The following is a 17,661-nucleotide window of genomic DNA, read 5'->3' on the forward strand; positions in this document are numbered from 1 at the left end:
TAGGGTGATCCAGGAATCCACCTCCAGTTCTTTCTGCAAGGAATTCAGCTTTGGTATTGGGGCCTTCTCTGAGGCTATTCGATTTCTACAGAGAAGATTCTGTTACCTGCATAAGGGTAGATGCTTAGCTGCTGGAGTTCATAGGGGCACTGTGGCGGAGGGGAACATTGGGGTGTGCTTGCTTCATATGCACACTTTTTACAACATCCTGTTCGACTAGTTACTACAGCATAGCTGTGCTGGCTCCATTTCTTCCACACTAGCTAAAAGACACAGGCTCCAGTCTACATATATACCTGCCCACTAACCTAATCTCTGCATAGTCGATGAGCTAATCTGTGGGCTCCAAGTAGCCTGTTGGCTCCATGTATACAACAAAGGCTCAAACCACAGCCTCTTTCACAAATTTAGGTGATGATCACCCAAAAAGCATAGCAAAAGGCCAAAGAAAACAAACAAGGAGGAGAAACCAACAAACTACCTGGAAAACCTCCCAATACTTGGAAATTAAACAACTCATAGGTTAAAAAAAAGAAAAGAGAAATTAGAATATATTCTCAACTGAAAGAAATCACTACAAACCAACATTTGTGGGATGCAGCTAAAACTATACTTTAAGGGAAATTTATAACATTAAATACTCACATTAATAAAGAAGAAAAGTATCAAATCAATGATCTAAGCTTCTCCCTTAACCAACTGAAAAAAGAAGAGCAAACCAGACCCCAGGTAAGCAGAAGGAAAGAAATAATAATAAAGGGACCAGATGTAGCTGAAGCAGTTGAGCACCTGCTTCCCACATGGGAGGTCCTGGGTTTGGTTTCTGGTGCCTCCTAAAAACAAACAAACAAAAAACCAAACAACAAGCAAACAAATGAAAAAACCAACTTAGGGGAGCTGATGTGGCTCAGTGGTTGAGCAATGGCTTCCCACATATGAGGTCCCCGTTTCAATCCCTGGGCTCTAGTACCTCACCAAAAAAAAAAAAAAAAAAAATTGAAACAGAAATCAATGGATAGAAAATGAGCAAGTAAAAAGAAAAATCAATAAAAGCAAAAGCTGATTTTTTCAAAAGACCAATAAAATAGATAAATCTCTAGTCAGATGATCAAGAAAAACAAAGAGAAAAAATGAATTACAAATATCAGGAATGAGAGAGGGGACATTATTAGAGACCCTATAAGCATTAAAAGGATAATAAAGGTATTATAAATGATTTTAAGCTAGTAAATTAAAAACTTTGGATGAAATAAACAAATTCTTTGGAAGACATAAACTACAAAAAGAAACTTAGGGAAATGGATATGGCTCAAGCAATTGGGTGCCTGCCTACTACATGGGAGATCCCGAGTTTGGTTCACAGAGCCTCCTAAAGAAGATGAGCAAGACAGTGAGCTGATGTGACAGGCTAGTGCAGCGAGCTGATGCAATGAAATGACACAACAGGAGACACAAGGTGAAAATACAATGAGAGACACAACAAGCAGGGAGAAGAGTTGGCTCAAGTGATTGGGCACCTCCTTCCTACATGGGTCGTCCTGGGTTCAGTTCCCAGTGCCTCCTAAAAAGAAGACGAACAGACACAGAGAGCAGACAGTGAGTGCAAACAATGGGGGTAGAGGGGAAGGGAGAAATAAATAAATAAAAATAAATCTTAAAAAAAAGAAAAAGAAACTGATAGCTGAATAATTCTTTATTAAAATTCTGACAAAGTGAAGTACAGGCCCAGATAGCTGCCAAGTATTTAAGAAAAAACTAATATCAATTTTATACAAACTCTTCCAGAAAACGGAAAAGAATACTTTCTAGATTTGAGTTTGCTATCTCCATTTGTTCTACCTAACTTATTTGTATAAAGGCCACAATTTATAAATTTACCAGATACCTTTTATACCATTATATTATCTCATTCAACATTTCTTGCAATCAAGATTTCACCACAGGATTCACTACTTAGAATGGTATTAGTAATGGTCTACTGAAGACTAAATTATGGGACTAGATGGGAGGCAAAACTTTATAAGTTTGGAGAGTTGGATACAATATTGCTCTGACTTTGTTTCCTGGAGTCAGTGCACATGACATGGGAACCAAGAGTGGAAGATAAGAGTTATGTCTTTCAATATGATAATTATGACCCACTCACAGAATTTTAGGTCCTGTCTTCATAATACTCACCTCTTATGGTTGAAGGGTTTTAAAACCTCAGGGGACACTATAATTATTCCTCTCCATTGGAAGCTGAGATTACAAGAATCCCAATCCATATAAAAAGACATAAAGTATTCACCCCACTTCCTTGTTGGAAAAATTATCTGAATTCAATCTAGATTACCTCAAGAAAGGGAGATGACTCAGAAATAAGGACTCAAGAATGGCAAGTAGTAGTATAAAGTGGTTAATCATTCGTTTTAAATTGAGCCATATGAAAATGCCAATATTAGATCATTTTTGGCCTATGAAACAATTTTATATAATTCTACCTAAGAATATTAAATCACATAAAATAATATTACATATAATCAGATAGCATATAGAGTTTTCGGAAGAAGTATAAACCATGAGGTATATCATACAGTTTTCTAGAGGACTAAATTACCATAAAAAGAAACACATTCTCTTAAGGAGCAGATGTGACTCAAACAGTTGAGCACCTGCTTCCCACATGGGAGGTCCTGGGTTTGATTTCCAGTGCCTCCTAAAAACAAAAACAAACAACAAGCGAACAAACGAAATAACCAAGCTGATCCACACCAGCTTCCCACATACAAGTATGTGATACACCACATACTTGTGGTACACCAGCTTCCCACAAACAAGGTCCCGGGTTCAATCCCTGGCCCCAGGACCTCAAAAAAAGAAAAAGAAAAAAAGAAAGAAACATTCTGAAAAATGATGGAGTAATACATCCAGGGCTCCATCCCTCCACAGAAATTTTGAACAACCAGCAAGAACTGGCAAAAAAATCTTTCTCAAAGCTCTGAAAAACAGTTACAGTAATACAGAAATAGGGGGGGCACTGGGTCAAGAAAAAGGCAACTTAAAAACTGGATGGGTGAGGGACCAGCAAGGGCACCAGGGGATAGAACCTAGACTGTAACCTTTATATCAATGTTAAATTTCTTGAACTTGATAATTGCACTTAAGGTGGTTACATAAATTAATATTCTTGTTCTTATTAAATATATATTGAAATGTAAGTGTTCAAGGAGCATGATGTTCCAAAAAATAGAACAACAGAGAGAGAGATGGATTAATATATAGATGGATTGATGGATGGACAGATAGTAGGATATGGCAAATGTGACAGAAAGTTAAAATTGGTAGATATGGGTTTCAGGGGAAACGAGGTATATTGAAATTCTCTATATGGGGTTGGTAATATTTTTGCAACTGTACTGTAAATCTGAAATTATTTCAAAGTAAAAAGTTTAAAGAAGAAGAAGAGAAAAAGAAACATTGTCTTATTTATGATGGGAGCCTCAGTAAGAGTCCTTGGGAAGCAGGCACAGAACACAGTGACCATCTTACTCTTATATAGGCCACAAATGATTCCTTATGCCTGAAGTGAAAAAAGGTCTAAAAACTTGAAGAAAAAAAAAAAACACTTTATAATATTCAACTCTTTAAATATATTACTAATATCAGGAAGCACCTATATTATTTAAAGAAGGAGAAAAAAAAGGAACTCAGGAATTCTATAAGAAACACTGAATGCATAAAGGAATAGGAAAATGAAATGGCAGAAAGATAAAGCATACCTCTACAAATATAAATTCACAGAAATGTAAACCATGATCAAAGATAGTCACAAGAAAATATCACCTATATAAAATAAGAGCTCAAAGCAAAGATGCCAGCACATAAGGAATAAATATGTCACAAAAGGGAAAAAAACCCCAAAAACCTAGGTTGTTACGCCCTAGGAAATAGAGACAAGAGCAATTAAACCACCACAGAAATGAACGTCATACTGGATGTAACTAATGTAGAAATTATGCTATTTGAAAACACAATAATAATCACAGAGGAAAAGCTTGAGAAAAGTGAAGAAAATGAATTTGGAAAGGACAAAGAGTTTAAAAAGATTAAAGAAAGTTAAGGAGAAAACTGACATGTGAAAGGTGAAAGAATTCCAACACTGGCATGACTGGCATTTCTAAAGGAAGAAACATATATAAAGAAAAAAAACATTTTTACAGATATCAGAAAGAAAAATTTCCTGAAATGAAAGAAAATTTACTGAAACACATTCTAGTAAAGTTACTGGACTTTAAAGACAAAGATTTCTTTGATCATCCAGGCAAGGAGTCCATATAACTTATGAAAGAGGGGAAAAAAAATCAGGCTAGTCTCAGACTGCTCTATTAACAACTTCAATGCTAGAATTTATATTAATGAAATTATCAGTCAAGTAAAACTGCAAAAGAAAAATATTTTTAAACTACAAGAACTCATAAACGTTTTCTGAAAAATTACTAAATGATTAATTTTAGCCTTCCAAGAGATGTATAAATTTCTCCAATAAGAAGACAGGTGTTGAGTACTGGATCCAGTTATATGGGGGTGGAAAAGTGAAAAGGAAAGAGGATGAAATTGCCAGAAGAAGTCATATTAGTCAGTGGACCTTTGGTGAAATGAAGGAGAAAAAGAAATTTATCTTCTGTTTTTCTTTTGGTGCTCTGTGTTCTGGCCACATTTTTCAGGGGATTCTATCCTGAGTCCAAAGAATCTTGATTTGTTTACTGAAACTACAACATGGCTTATAAAGACAAATTATATTTTGGTTATGGCTTCCAAATGTGGTCATTGACTCCAAGATCCTATTATTAGCAATTAACATTTATTTTTACTAAGTTCCAGAGAACATTTCTCAAGTATCTTCTTTAAATAAATTTATTATATATTTTCACTGGAAATATATTTGATAGCAGCAAAGACTGGACAGCTTGCAGGAGATAAAAATCCAAAAGGGTAGCATGATGAAAGACTTTATGCTTTTGCAGCTTTAGATGCCCCAGAAAGACTCCTATGTTTTCTACTTACTCATAAACTCTATCGTTGCAATTAAAAGCGGAATATCTTGGGATTTAAGCTTATACATTGTATATTTGTCTTGAAAAATGGTTTATTTTATATTTTAAGTTTAAATTCAATATAAATTTTATTCAAAAGGAAATACAAAAGTAGCTCTCCCTTTCATGTATTATGGTTTAAATGTTATAGCTTTCTGTTAGCTTCCATGTCTTCTATATGCTATCTAAAAGATAGCAAGTGCTGCTTTTTTTCTCTATGACAAGTTTTTATTTCTATTTGTATCAAATTACAGAGTACCATAAGTAAGTATAAGATTTTTCACTTCAAAATTATTGCGCAACTTAAAATTTGGCAAACGAATTATCCAAGGTTTATTATATGTTTGCATGCACATTGAAAAGATTACTTGGCATAGCTTGGCAAGATAAACGTTTCTTTACCTTGCCTGACCAATTATCATGTAATGTGGTACATATTAGTACACTTGTGTACATATATATATACACACATACTCCTAAATTAAAATACTTGCATAAAAAGCCAGAATTTGATACTACTTTTAAAAAATCTATTATATTATTAAATTGCATCTACATTCAAAGCAGAAATGTAAAAAAAAACTGATCAATTTGCTAAACACATATGAATTTACCAAGTAATTGAAAATGAAATAAAAGTTTCTATTGAAGTGTTATGTTACTGTTTAATTGGCATTTAAATGATATATAAAACTATTGGAAAAGAAAGATCACTTTTAAGGTTGTTGAGAGAATAAAAATTATACTAAGCATTACTGTACCCTCTAACTTAAGACCAAATACTATTAATATTATAGTAGGGAAAGATGGCAGAAAAAAGCAGCATTTTGATTCTATGACAACTATGATTCAATGGTGCATCAAATGCCTCTTGATCCTCTTAAAATCACACTTCAGCATACTCTGTATTAAAATATGCCTTTAAAAATAACTTAAAAACTTTCACAGCCAAGAGGACCTAAAGACATGTGATAATCTTGCATTGGCTCCTGAAACCAAAAATGTACATTAGGCAAAAAACTAAGGAAATATGAATCAAGTATGGACTAGTTACTAATGTAATAATATCGGTTCATTAATTGAAACAAATGCACCATAATAATGCAAGATGTTAAAAAGAGGGGAAATAGGGTGTGGGGTATATGAGAACTCACTTTACCATACTTGCAATTTTTCTGTAAATCTAAAACTGTTCTAAAAATTAAGGTCTACTACTAAAAAAAAATAACAAGGTTGAAAAGGGGTAAAAGAAGTAATCTGCATTTCCAACAACACATAAATGATAAACTAAATCATGGTATTTTTGTTAAATTGATTATTATGCACCTCAAAAGAATAATTTTGAAGATGTAACAACAAAAAAATGCCTATGACATAAAATGAAAAGGCACAAAATGGTATGTATTGTATAACATAGTATACATATAAATGTGATTATTTTATAAAAAGACAGAAAGGGAACACCCAAAAGTGTATATGGATATTCACTGCACACTGACATAGTACCGTTGCTTCTAGTGGAGAAGAACACTATGGGGAAATGGATTTGGCTCAACGGATAGAGCATCGGCTTACCACATGGGAGGTCCAAGGTTCAAACCCAGGGCCCACGCACAGTGCTGATGCACGCAAGGAGTGCCCTGCCCCACAGGGATGTCCCCCACATAGGGGAGCCCCACACACAAGGAGTGCACCCCGTAAGGAGTCACCCAGCGCGAAAAAAGTGCAGCCTGCCCAGGAGCGGCACCGCACACATGGAGAGCTGACGCAGCAAGATGACACAACAAAAAGAGACACAGATTCCAGGTGCAGCTGACAAGAATACAAGGAGACACAGAAGAATACACAGTGAATGGACACAGAGAGCAGACAACTGGAGGCAGGGAAGGGGAGAGAAATAAATAAAAAATAAATCTTAAAAAAAAAAAGAACACTATGAATGGTTCCTTTCTCAGCAATATAGTTCTCCCTTGCAGGTACCCCCTCTATAACTTCCATGTTGAACAAGGCCCACAAAATGTAAACCAAGTTCATTTCATCTTCATGGACAGTGGCAGCAAGGCCAGGAAGCCATCCCTGTCCTTCAGAGCAGAACTGGGTTCCACCACTTTTTCAGTTACGTACGTCTCCTTTCTAGCTCATGCCATTTTCCCATCATTTCATAATGCTTTAGGTGCATCTTATTCTTATTGTTACATGGGAAGAATCACCCACAAGGAGAATACACATTACTTTATTTCTGTATCTCACACTCAGACACATACATCATGGGTGCCCAATACGTGTTTGCTGAATGAATGAATAAATTAATGCTTTGAGCCTGGATAAAAAGGGACATATTATTCTAGAGAACTGAAGTTAGTAACAAACAAATAAACCACCAAAACAGCTATTTAAAAAAACACTTGAGTCCTTTAATAACCAACAACTACATTAATAAAATCCTTAATGTTAATATATCAAAAAATGAGAAACAAGGAAAAATGCCTCCTACTATTCCCTTTATTCAAAACTGAACATCAGTTATTGGTATGGAAAATATCTCCTCCCCAGTTGTGAGTTGCCAATTAAGGAAGATAAGAAAAAGAAATAAAATTTAAAGGGATTTGAATCAAATCTTTCATTATTTATCAATGATGTGATCATCTACAAATGAAATTCAAAGGAAACCACATACAAAGTATTAGAATTAATAAGGGGATTGAAGATATCTGGATATAAGATGAACATAAAAAGCTAATTAAAAAGTTACAAAATGCAACTTAAAACTTCTGTTCTTCAGAAAATACCATTAATAAACATGAAAAGTCCTAAACGGGTGAGAAAATATTTTCCACATCATTAACCGCTAAAAAGATTAATTTCTAGAATATGCTTCCTTAACTCCAGAAAATCAAAGGACACACAGTCCATTTAAAAATGGGTAAAAGAATAGTGAGAATAACTGGTTGATCAAGATGGCACTGTAAGACATGCTGGTGTACCATTCCCCCGAACAATCTTTGAACAACTGGCAAAAACTGGCAGAGCCATCTTCCTCAACATTCCAGAAAGCAATTAAAGGGTTGCAGTAATGGGGCAAATACCCAATGAAGAAAGCACAGCTTTAAAAAGACTAGGAATACATTTTGGAGCACTGCTACACTGCATGGATTATAGTTCACATTGTAGTTTACACTCTCCCCCAGTACATTCAGTGGGTTATGGCAGGATATATAATGTCTAGCATCTGTCCCTGCAATATCATTTAGGACAACTTCAAGTTCCAAAAATGCCTCCATATCATATCTGTTCTTTTTTTTAAAAAAAGACTTATTTTTTATTTATTTCTCTCCCCTCCCCGCCCCCCCTCCCAGTTGTCTGCTCTCTATGTCCACTTGCTGTGTGTTTGCTTGTGTCAGTGGCACCCTGTATCTGTGTCTCGTTTTTTTGTTGCGTCATCTTGCTGCGTCAGCTCTCTGTCTGTGCGGTGCCACTCCTGGGCAGGCTGCACTTTTTTTGCACTGGGCGGCTCTCCTTATGGGGTGCACTCCTTGCGCATGGGGCTCCCCTATGCGGGGGAGACCCCTGCGTGGCATGGCACTCCTTGTGTGCATCAGCACTGCATGTGGGCCAGCTCCACACGGGTCAGGAGGCCCTGGGTTGGGCTATTATCTTGTAAAATTAAACATGCACTTATATGGGATTCATTAATTTCACTCCTAAGTAGAAACCTTAGTTAATGAACGCGAGAATGTTTATAGCAGGGGCTCTTAAACAGGGGTCTGTAGAAAGATTTCAGAGGCTCCATGAGCTTGAATTGAAAATTTAACAAAAAACATTATTCCTGTGGGGACGTGTCGATGCTGGTATATTTATTAAATAATACACAGTATAGTGTGGACTTAGTAAGTGGTCCATGGAACAAAAAAGGTTATGAATTCCTGGTTTATAGAAACGTTGCTTATAAAAGCAAAATTCTGGACTGCAACGAAATGACCTTTGCTAGCAGAAAAGATAATAAATTAATGTGTATTTCAGAACATGGACATAATATGAATGAAAATAAATGAAATATATGAATAAACCTTAGAAACATGTTACATGAAAGATTGTGAGTCAGAGAAGAATATATATAGCACAATATATTTTTAAGTTCAAAAATATGCAAAACTAAATATCATTATTTAGTTTTACAAATAAGGGCAAATTATAAAGAAAAGCAAGGCATGGTTAGCATATCTGAGACAGTGGTTTCCTCTAAGGGAACAACTAGACATTAGGATAGGGAGGAACATAAGGGGAGCTTCAACTTGTTTGGCCATATTTTATTTCTTAATCTGGGTGGTAAGTTCATGGGTTGTTTTTTTTTGTATATGGCATTTTTATTTTAGGCTCAAAAACAAAAAAATATGGAATGCTTCATTTGTGTGGCATCTGTGCACAGGGGCCATGCTAATCTTCTCTATATCATTCCAATTTTAGTATATGTGCTGCAAAGAGCGAGCACCATGGGTTGGTTTAATATAAAGTTTAAAAAATTATTGAACTGTCTCACTACTCCTCTGCCTGTAAAACATAGTTTGTAATTAAATTTAATAAATAATTTTAAGTAATATTTTAGACAAATATATACCAAACTCTTTTTTTTTTAAAGATTTATTTATTTATTCCCCCCCCCCCTTGTCTGCTCTCTGTGTCCATTTGCTGTGCGTTCTTCTATGACTGCTTCTATCCTTATTGGCGGCACCAGGAATCTGTGTCTCTTTTTGTTGCATCATCTTGCTGCGTCATCTTGCTGTCTCAGCTCTCCCTGTGTGCAGCGCCATTCCTGGGCAGGCTGCGCTTTCTTTCATGCTGGGCGGCCCTCCTTACGGGGTGCACTCCTTGCACATGGGGCTCCCCTACGCGGGGGGCAACCCTGTGTGGCAGGGCACTCCTTGCGCACATCAGTACTGCGCACATCAGCACTGCGCCAGCTCCACATGGGTCAAGGAGGTCCGGGGTTTGAACCACGGACCTCCCATGTGGTAGGCGGACGCCCTATCTATTGGGTCAAGTCTGCTTCCCTATACCAAACTCTTAATAGTGATCATCTCTACAGAGAATTTTCATTTTCTGAAGTATTTGTTTCTAAACAATTTTAATGGCAAATGTACAATATATCTGCCTTTGGAAAAATTAAAATAAAAAATGCCACTTACTACTGATATTGCAATAATAAATAGCTGTGAGGTAGACAGCTTCCCTTGTTAGAGCAATTAATGATCTCCACCTTAAGTTTTTCTCACCAAATAAGTTCCTCTCTGGAAACTGTTTCTATTCCAATAAATTACATTACAAGTGGGTCCTACTATAAAATCGATCTGGACAGCACTGAAACATTCCCAACATCCTACAGTTGAAAGGTGGTGTGATGAGTGTGTGCATGCGTGCACGCGTGTGTGAACATTCTATATAAGTAAGCATTAGTTCTACGGTCCTGGGCAATGTGCAAGTTAAAAACTTATTGAGGGAAGGAATCATCTACAAATAAAAGAAATTATGGCAAGAAAGTCTTCTTGGTCTCTTTGCCTTAAAGAAAATAGGAATATTTAACAGTCATGAAATTTCCATAAAACATCTTCGCCTTAACATGAGGCTATCCACAGGAAGGCAGTCATATGCTCTCGCAGGGCTTACCACTGAAATTACCATTGTAAAATAAATGCCCTCACTTACATGGGTCCCTGTCGGAAACTCCATATAAACAAGAATAATGGTGCCAGGTCTCCAAGAACCTACAAATGGGAGCAAGCAAACATTACCTACACTAGGCCCAGAACTGCAGTGATAGTCCAAAGTGAAAACCAAGTATGGCAACTTCACAGAGTATTTGGCTGTGTATTATTCTTTAAACCTAGAAGGTGAGAGAACATTATTTTCCCTTCTTTTGGCTCAGCAGAAGGCAGCAAGTAAGGAATGGGAACTTTAGGAAAAGTGTGGACAGATCAGTGAAAACAGATAAAAGAATGGGGAAAAGAAGTAAGGCTCAACACCACCAAAGGACTTTAGGAGGAGCCTTCAAGCTTGACAGTGAAGAGCTTAATGATGATGTGGAGGGAACAAAGAGGGGGCTGAGGATGTTCAGAGAGTGGAAGAGAAGTTGATAGTATCTAAGGTTCTCTAAGATCTTAAGATAATATTTTTAGAAGATGTACCAGAAATTGTAGGTGAAGAAGTGTTAAACACTGTATATGGTGAGAGGAAAGCAACAATTTGGTCCAAGCCTGTCTCAGGACCATTCTCCCCCTATCCCTTTTACATTTGCTCTGTTTTGACCAGCATGCCCTTAATGTTGAAGATGCTTTTTCCAAAGCCAATTCTAATAAGCCACCAGGTGGAGCCCAACAGTCACACACAAAAAAGAGCCTCCTCCTCAGCCTGATTTGCTTTTCTTCTACTAGCCAGCTAGGTCAAAACCCCTTGAAAATGACTTACAAAGTCTACATGTGGTCATGCAAGTTCACAGCATTATATAACTAAGCTTCTCCCTCTGAAGAGCCTTTAAATAAGGGATGTACTCTTGAAAAGGTGAAATATTCCTTTTGCGCAGGGGCAAAGACTGAATAGAACTATTTTCCAGGTTGCTAATCTTGTAGACTATACCTCAATGAAGGAAACTAGTTTCACCTATTTGTTTTTTCTGCTGCCCTAGTCACTGTTTCATTTGCCTATAAAATACAATTTAATGTTGACCACCCCCCTAGTTCATACTCACCCCATAAAAAATTCAGTATCTATCAAAACTGAATGGAATAATAAAAGTATTTACTTCCATCAGTCAACACATGTTTCTGATGGAGAGCCAGCCATAGGTGCAAAGCTGGCAGATGAGGGAGATACCAGAGCAGACCACCCCTCCCCACCCCAACCACTTCCTCCTCCACCCCATACATCATCAATCAGAACTCCCCTTCCTCTCCTTCCACCGCACCCAGTCACTCACTCCAGGGGAACTTTGCTATCCATTAACATTAAGACCAGTAGGATTGTCACCCAGTCTGTATTTTTCATTTCAACAGCCTCCCATTAAGCTTAGACAACTCTATATTCAACCAAAAATTTCTCAACCCCATTACACCTAAACTGACCTATTCATTTCCCTCCATTTCCCTCCTTTTATGCCCCTTAAAGCTACTGAAGTTTGTTGGGAAAATAATATAAATATGTCATTTTGGTCAAGGTCAATTCACATCTTCGGTTAGCCTTTGGTTTTGCAAAGAAAATTAATATGTTCCTTACAGTAGGTCCTGTAAGCCTTTCCATTCTCTTCAAGATTTATCCTTCAATATTCAAGAAGAAACCCTGAAGAATCTAGGAGAAAGTAACCATGATATCTCCATGCTCATGACATCTTGGAAGGGAAAGCTGGGGACCGTGAACTCAGACTGTAGAATAGCAAGTTTCACAAAGGTCTGAGAAAATATAGGCATGAATCCCACTGCAAGAGTTTCCAAAGGGAATGATAATTTAAGAGGGTTGGGAAGCTCTTAGAACTGTAAATCTGCTTATATAATTGCAAATAATTCCTGTGAGGAAACCAATGTGGCTTTTAAATGATCCTGGACAAGAGTCTAATACTAAATATTAAAAGTACTAAATATGCTGTGACGCATAACTAAAAGCAGTGATCCCTAAAAGCCACCAAAGGTTCACTAAGAATCAACCATCTTTGGGCTTTTGATAGCATTACAGGACTAAGATTCATGAAAATATGGCAGATGCAATGTATAGAGAATTGAACAAGGCTCCACTGAGATCTCTTATGATAGTTCTAAGAACAAGATGGAAAATAACATTCTGACCACTACAGGTTTCCAAAACTATAATTAAATTTTTTTTATCATGTTAATATATACAACACAAAATTTCCCATTTGAACCACTTCATGTGTATAATTAAGTGATACCATTACATCCACAATATTGTGCTGTCTACCATCACCACCATCTGTTACCAGAACTTTTTTATCACCCCAAAGAGAAACTCTGTACCCATTAAGCAGTAACTCCTCATTACCCATACCCTCAGCCCTGGTAAGCTGTGATCTACTTTCTCTGTTTTTGATTATTCTAGGTATTTCGTATAAGTAAAATCATACAATATTTATCCTTTTTTGTCAGGCTTATTTCACTCAACATGATGTCTTCAAGGTTTTTTCACATGGCTGCATGTATGAGAACTCCATTCCTTTTTATGGCTGAGTAATATTTAAAATCCTCTTTATTGGAGGCACCAAGGCACCAGCAGGAGTGCCAAAGACATACTACTTACACCAAAGTGGAGGCCAAGGTGGATGGCCTCCTTAAGACCCCTTCCAAAACTACCGGCATTAATGTAGTCTATTAATCTGTGCATATATATTCAGTCTTTTTGTTAAATAGCTGGACCTTCTAAATTTGGGGTTCTCTGCCTGAGTTTGTGTACTTGCTGTATGTTCTTATCAAGTGTTGACTATGAAATCACAGAACCCTGGTTCTTATCATGTTCTCTTGCATACTATTTTTCCTGTTTATCCTAGCTTGATTTATGGCATCCCACGTTACTAGTGAACCTGGCTGAAGACCTCATTATCATCAAATCATTTCCATCTATCCTTCTAAACTTACAGCAAACTTTCACTGAGTATCCTCACCCTGAAGGAGGTCAAGGTCAAGTGAAATACTTAAATAAGCAATTACAATACAAGCAGAGGAGAGCTATAATAATGATATTATCCGAAGCCATGGGAGCATGCAGGATTGAGTACTGAGATCAGGAAACATTTTTTGAGTGGACAACGGAATTAAGTTCAAAAGTTGAGTATTTCATCAAGTAAACACAGAAAGAGGAGAAAGTCACTACTGGGAAAGGAAGCGTAGTGTGCGAAAGTCTGGAGCTCTGAACAAACACAGTTAGCTTGGGAAACAGCCAACGCTGAGGCATAAGGGAAGGGTACGGTAGGAGCTGAGGCTACTCTCAGTGATTTGTGGTTAAATGCTATCATCATCTACCCAATAAGCAGTCAGAGACCTGAAAGTTCATCCAAGCTTCCTTCCTTCTTCTCCATGCTCCATTTCCAATTAGTCATCATGTCTGGGAGAAATACCTTTTTAATCTTCCCTGACTCTCTTCACTACTCTTTCGTTTCCTCCATACAACCCCTTTAAACTGAGGTTCTCCCCATCTTACCTGTCTTACTGTGGTAGCCTATTTTTGCAGCTCCTGTCGCAAGTCTTGTCCCTTCCCATCCACTCTGCATTCTTCTCAGTCAGTGTAATCTTTTAGCAAAGAGGCTTCCCTTCTCCAAATATCCTGGATTTTCCACTGCACCCACCTCCTCCAACCTTCCAGAGAATTTTTTTTATCCCTATGGAAGAATTACAACATTTTTCTTTGCTCTATAGGTAGAGCTGAAAGACAGAGGTTGTTCAGTTCATCTGTGTATCCATACTTCTTTCCAGAGAGTTGAATTCCACAGTCGTTGCTAATTGGGTAGTAGGTCATAGGACCCTGCACTCTTCCCTTCATCCCACTTCCTATCTCTTGTAAAACTACTGACCAAGGTAAACACCTGTCTCAAGCAGGACCAATAAGATTTTCTACTCTAGAAATTCTTCATTGTGATCCAGATGTCCTGTAACCTGCAGAGGACTGGCAGTGCTGTTTTGAGGCTACGTAGGCTTTGAGCAAGTAGATGATACTGTGTAGAGAGAAGCAGAATAACAGCTCGTGGGAAGAAAGGGGCAGAGAAAAGATACTATGTGGTCACTGGGGTGGCCACGGTGGTCAAGAGAGGAACTGAGATATCTTTGCTGCCTTTGAAATCCTGAGTTCCTCCTGAGACCCGCCTCCATTTCCTGCCCTGGATTTCAGGTGAACCACCAGTTTTTACATTAATCCTTACTTATATTTAAATTAGCTCAAGGGGGATTTCTTAGAATCAAGCAAGCCCTATGACATATACATACAAAGCCTTCTGCATTATACTGTAATTGAAGAAAGAACCCATAGCTTGTTTACTTTTGTATTTTTCAAATAGTATAGCACAGTGTCTTACACATAATAGATCAATACATGTCTGGTGAACTGAATTTAACCACAGAAGAAATAAATGACTTTGTACTTAAATAATTTGTAGCAATTACATAGGCAGAGGAAGTTCAATACTTTTAAGAATAGAGGTTTGGGACAGGGAAAATATTCAGAGGAAAGCCACCTGGCCTACACTGAAGTTTCAGGTATGGCCCATGAAGAAGCTAGTCACAGGAAGTACTACCTGTATGCACCTGGTCAAAGCCTGGCAGAGAGGAGGGAGGACACCTATGCAGTCAGAGCACAGGATGTTCTGACTGGGTGAGAGTGACCTCATTCCTTAAGATCAGTAACTGAGAGCCAGAACAAAATGGCAAGGCGACCACCAACATGCTCAACAGCTGCAGCCCCCACTCCTCAGAAGTAGAAGTCATCTGAGAACTGCTTCAGGAGAGCCTGCCACATTTTATTTCTTTTTTTAAAAAGATTTCTTTCTTTCTTTCCCCTTCCCCCACTTCTCTCTCCCCTTCTCTCCCCACCCCACCCCCCCACCCCCTGTTGTCTGTTCTCTGTGTCCATTTGCTGCGTGTTCTTCTTTGTCCCCTTCTGTTGTTGTCAGCGGCACAGGAATCTGTATCTTTTTGTTGTGTCATCTTGTGTGTCAGCTTTCCGTTTGTGCGGCACCATTCCTGGGCAGGCTGCACTTTCTTTCCGTGTGTGCAGCACCATTCCTGGGCGGCTCTCCTTACGGGGCACACTCCTTGCGCGTGGGGCTCCCCTACGCGGGGGGGACCCCTGCGTGGCATGGCACTCCTTGTACACATCAGCACCGTGCGTGGGCCAGATCCACACAGGTCAAGGAGGCCTGGGGTTTGAACCGTGGACCTACCATGTGGTAGACGGATGCCTTATCCATTGGGCCAAGTCCGCTTCCCACGTTTTATTTCTTAAAGTAACCTCTCATTTGTGCAAGGATTTTAAAAGGCATATTTCTATAAAAGACAATTTTGATGTTTTCATATTAAGAAAAGTTAATACATTTTTCCATCTAAATGAGAATCTTTAAAATTAAAAAAACAATTACACGATTAATGCCTGATTTTTACTTTAAAATATTCTTTCGCTAGAGTCAGCACCTGTACATGCTGCTTAAAAAAGACCTCTTTGTTATGGTGGTTGTACTCTACCCATAAGAAAAAGGTTCTTGATGAAGTAATAACTCAGCTATAAAAAAGAACCTGTAAGGCCACTGTAGCAATAAGTCAAACTGGCACCACGAAAATTTCCTGACTACACCCTTATAACTTGAAAAGGAAGCAGTCCAATCAAGTATGCACAACGGATATGACAGAAAGGCTGATAAACGGCAAGGCTGGATTTCCCGGTCTGAGGGGAAAGTCTTCCCTTTCCACTGCCAGAGCGTGGCAAGCACAATCAACAGGAGCAGGTGGTACAGTCATTATCGGGCCTTTCAATATGATGGTAAGAAACTGGCAAGCCTCTGAAAAGGACTTACCAGGGCTCAAGGGATTGATGTCACTTTTGGATAATGAGTTAGACCTAAAAACGATGACACTGCAATCATATCATTTGAGAGCAAAAAAAAAGAAAGTGTAAACGTTCCTAAGCACCTCTGAGATCACAGATATCACACTGATCTTCATGTAACTGAAAAAGGGGTACAGGATAGCATATTAGGTGACATACAGATTTTACTTGGCTATCTTCCTAGGCATATGAGACTAAGTATAGAATAAACATGATTTTTAAAATGCTCATTTTGGCCATCCAGTAAGTGTTGGCACTCCTAACTACAGAACACTCCCCTGAGAATCCATCCCACACAAGTTAGATGACCAAAACCCAAGTCATCAAACTGGACAAAAAGTAAATGTCAAAACAAACTCTTTTCTAGTTTGTATATCTTTAGTTTTGTTTCCTGAGAAGCATAAACTAGACACCATCCATAATAAAGGGCTAAAGATACAGTTAAGACATAATATTGTTTTTCTTTAAAAAGAAACACCAGTTGTAAAAAGAAAACAGGTAGAGTATTTTGATTAAACAGCTGGGCCCAGCAGTTTCTTCATATCAAAATGAAATGGCCATCCGTGATGCTCAGACTACATAATCTGTTTAGGTTAGATTGGTTTCTCACAGCCTCCATGAAAATGTGTTATCCTTTCCTGCTTACAGCAGGGTAATTTAATTTTTAATGCCATAGATAAAACCTCTGAAGATCAAAATTTAAAAAGCAAATCACTCAAAAATATCTTCATATCCATATTTGAAAGCAAAGGAGATTGGGTGGGGATATGCCTGGATTTTTGCAGTTTACCCCTAGAGTATGAAAGGCAGGGTCTATTTGATGCAATGACTACTTTGTGCTACACAAGTATAAATGGGATTCGTGACTTAACAGGAAATAAGTAGGGGGACAGAATGTGCTTCTCTCTCACACCAAAAGAAACAAGAACAAAAGGTGACTGCCAGGCAATGCAAGGAATCTGTAGGTGACCAGTTGAGGGGGCAGCAAAGGGCGATTTCAGAA

At 38.0% G+C, this 17,661-nt stretch overlaps 1 protein-coding gene and 1 non-coding gene across 2 annotated transcripts in view; both read right to left on the reverse strand.

Annotated features, from left to right (window-relative positions):
- DIS3L2 (DIS3 like 3'-5' exoribonuclease 2) overlaps positions 1 to 17,661 on the reverse strand; it is a 392,051-nt gene that overhangs the window by 141,819 nt on the left and 232,571 nt on the right. The window lies entirely within an intron of this gene.
- LOC111762821 (U6 spliceosomal RNA) lies at positions 9,461 to 9,564 on the reverse strand. Its single transcript, XR_002795840.1, has one exon. It is a non-coding gene; the product is annotated as a U6 spliceosomal RNA (small nuclear RNA).

This window comes from Dasypus novemcinctus, chromosome 7 (assembly GCF_030445035.2).
Source record: "Dasypus novemcinctus isolate mDasNov1 chromosome 7, mDasNov1.1.hap2, whole genome shotgun sequence".
In the NCBI taxonomy this organism is placed as follows: Eukaryota; Metazoa; Chordata; class Mammalia; order Cingulata; family Dasypodidae; genus Dasypus; species Dasypus novemcinctus.